Raw genomic sequence first — 3,718 nt, 5'->3', positions numbered from 1 at the left:
TTTGAAATGGTCTTACCTAGCAGTTAGCGAAAGCCCATATTCATCCTTGACTTATGGAGTAAAAGCTACTGTAGTATGAAAGATCAAGTGGAAGTCCCTGAAACTATACCCTCTTCTAGACAAAATAATAAATAAAAAAACAACATTGCATTCCTGGGGGAACAGCAGAGATTGGTACTACCCTCAAAGATGTAAATGATGCAGAGGTTATTGTCTCCACCATATGTCCATTTGATTCACTAGTCTGGCCCTTCTAAGAAACAAATGAATATGTCAGATGACAGTGGACTACTCACATCTACCAAGAAGTAGGACCAAGTGCAGTTGCTGTGCTACATTTAGCATCTTTACTAGAACACAGTAACATGGCCTCTGGTACACAGTGTTGCTTTTTTTTTTTTTTAATTTATTTATTTTATTTATTTATTTTTGGCTGTGTTGGGTCTTCGTTGCTGCACACGGGCTTTCTCTAACTGCGGCGAGCGGGGGCTACTCTTCGCTGTGGTGTGCGGGCTTCTCATTGCGGTGGCTTCTCTTGTTGCGGAGCACGGGCTCTAGGCATGCGGGCTTCAGTAGTCGCAGCATGCAGGCTCAGTAGTTGTGGCTCGTGGGCTCTAGAGCACAGGCTCAGAAGTTGTAGTGCACAGGCTTAGTTGCTCCCCAGCATGTGGGATCTTCCCGGACCAGGGCTCGAACCCGTGTCCCCTGCGTTGGCAGGCGGACTCTCAACCACTGCTCCACCAGGGAAGCCCTCACAGTGTTGCTTTTGATCTGGCATTATTATTTTTTTTTAAACAAATAGCTTAAGTATTTTATTTGTTTGCAACCAAGCTTGTTAACACTATATAATGAAAATGTACAAAGAATAATGTTGCAGTTTTTGGTTAGATTTAAGTCAAAGACATTCATTAATAAGGAATCTTCGAATGTGAATATTCCAGAAACTTCTCTAAGCCATCTGATAAGGACAACTGTCTCTGAATATTACCTTACTTTGGAAGGTACTGGCATACATTTGAATTAAACTGTTTTTTTCAAAATAAGCCTTAATTAAAAAAACTATTCTATATTCAAACTAAAACAATTTTAATAGAACTTTCCTTTCCAGAAACAATAATAAAGGAAACAAGGCATTTTGTAAAACGTGGTCCTGAACAAGTCACAGTAAAAAATAAATGTATACTTAACTTCCACCTCCTCAAAACAGAGGCTACTTTCTGTTCCTCAGCCTTGGAAATAAGGTGAAGAACAGTCTGTAAGCAACTTCAGGCAGGGGGTTGCCAAAACAAAGCTCAAGCAATTGAACATGGACATCTCTTAAAAGAATTTGGGGGAACCTGACCAAAGGATCCAAATTCTATTTTTAATAACTGATACAAAGGTGAAGTGGCGCCTCCCAAGTAGCAGTGCCTCCGGGGCATGGCCCAGCCCCATGCTCACCTTTGTCAAGCTCCCAAGCAAACCCTGCTGCCCCTGCTCCAGAGGAGACTCCTTTCCTTCTTAGAGGTTCAGTGTCCAGGGAGCTCCTTGTGTGAATGAGGTGAGCACAGACTCCACGTGGGTATTTTAAGGCTTGGAGTCAAAGTAATGTTCTAACACAGCTAGGCAGAGTCATGTGTCAAATGGCCTGTCTCGGGTTTGTTCTAATTCCTCACCACGCATTTGTAGACCTAGGACCACAGACCTTCGCTATGTCGTCATAATCACATCTAATGTCCATTCTAACTTATGATTCATATTCTGTGCCTGGAAACAGTCCCTGTATTTAACAATAACACCTACACAGAAAACAATCCACTGTTACAACTTATATGGTCACAAAACATTAATGATCTTCTGTAGACCAAGGAAATGTTTTTAACCATAATTGTCGTGCATCAAATTCACAGCCAGAATCCCCAAGATCAAAAAAATTTGCACAATACAAATAATAACTTAAAATACATACACACACATACACACACTCTCACACACACTTCTTACAGAACTGTGCTTGGGGAAACTCCATTTGTTGAGTGCCACTGAGGGCATATTTTGCTAAACTGCTGCTCCAGGTATTTTTGTTTGGAAAATCTATCACAGTAGGGCACAGCTGTTTATTGGATGAGCAGAAAAGAAAGATATGCTTGTGGCAACCGGAAAGTTTTAAGGTCTTTCAAGTTGTATAAAATGGACCTGCAGAAACATTTAAGTGTTCTCAGGATGCAAAGTTGGAGCTGAAATGTGATATCAAACCAGTTGCAAAAAGTGTACAGCAGCCATCTCTTGAGGTCAAACCTGGTACCCAGATATGCAAGAAAGCTTCAGGACACGTAGCTTGTTGGCCTTGTCCCATATCGTCGCATAATCTGATCATGTGTGAATTTCACAAAAGATTCATATTGTTCTGCTAGTTTGGTATTGAGGATTTGCTCATATTCCTCCCGAATTTTATCTTCATAGTCTTTTAAGAGACGCTCACATATTATTCCAACTTGTTGGAGGGTAAAGGTGGGCTGGTCCTTCTTCATCCAGGAGGAACCTGGCGAACTAGGTGCTGTGAGTGCTGAGGAGTGAGGCTGACCTTCCGAAGTACAAGCTTCACTCTGATTAAGAACAACTTCTAAATGTCTCCACCTCTGATAACGACTATATTCTTGTTTTATGTTCTGAAAAATTTGCTCCGGGGTTGGAAGGCGCCGCTCGCTGCCGGGCGGGGTGGGCTGCTGCAGAGTCGGCTGTGGGGTCTGCGTCTGAAGTAGCGGCGGCGGCTCGGCGTCCGGGGGCCTGAGGCCCGGAGTGGGGCCGGGCAGAGGGGCACAGCGCCGCCGCTTCGGGGAGCCGGGGCTCAGCAGCGCCGCCTCGAACTCCATGGGCCACTTCAACGTCGCCCCGCACGCCATGCCGCTGAAGGGCCAGGGACCAGGAGCCGACGCGACTTTAACTGCGGCCCAACCTCCCGCTCCGCAGCCTGATCTGGCATTATTTTTAATACCTATCAGGAAGGAGGATTGGAAGGAGTTTGCTTCAGGTGGGATGGGCAAGCGTATACAACAATTACACCCTCTGTCACAAAATATCCTGAAGAGACTTGGGCCATCTGGACATTCCAGAAAATACTGTACTGGTCCACTATATTGATGACAGCATATTAATTTTACCTGGTAACCATGAAGTGGCAACTACTCTGGATATCCAGGAGATAAATATTACAAAAATTCAGGGGCCTGCTTGCCCCATCAGTGAAGTGTTTAGGGGTTCAATGGTTTGTCAGGACATCCCCTTCAAAGTAAAATACATGATATTGTACCTTATGCCTACTGCTACCAAGAAAGAGCCTTGGTAAGCCTTTTGGGTTTTGGAAGCAGCATATATCACACTGGGGGATAATGCTCTGACCTATTTATTGAGGATGTGGAAGGATGTCAGTTTTGAGAGGAACTCAAAGCAAAAAAGGATTCTGCAGCAAGTTCAGCCTGCATAACGAGCAACCCTGTCACACAGGCCATATGACCCACAGATCCCGTGGTACTAGAGGTATCTGTGGTAGAAAAAGAGGAGCCCTCATACATTGCTAGCAGGAATGTAAATGGTGCAGTCACTGTGGAAAAGTTTGGCAGTTCCTCAAAATGCTAAACATAGAGTTACCATCTGACCCAGCAACCCAAGAGAAATGAAAAAATACGTCCACTCAAAAACTTGTGCACAAGTGTTCATAGCAGCATTATTCATAATATCC

At 44.0% G+C, this 3,718-nt stretch overlaps 1 pseudogene across 1 annotated transcript; it reads right to left on the bottom strand.

Moving 5' to 3' along the window:
• Positions 1-817: 817 nt before the first annotated feature.
• LOC309667477 (akirin-1 pseudogene) lies at positions 818-2,922 on the bottom strand (annotated as a pseudogene). The gene has a single exon. The product of its transcript is annotated as an akirin-1 pseudogene (transcript).
• Positions 2,923-3,718: the final 796 nt, after the last annotated feature.

The sequence above is a fragment of the Balaenoptera physalus genome, assembly GCF_965194825.1.
Source record: "Balaenoptera physalus genome assembly, chromosome: 10".
Lineage (NCBI taxonomy): Eukaryota > Metazoa > Chordata > Mammalia > Artiodactyla > Balaenopteridae > Balaenoptera > Balaenoptera physalus.
This window is presented reverse-complemented; position numbering and strand designations above follow the sequence as displayed.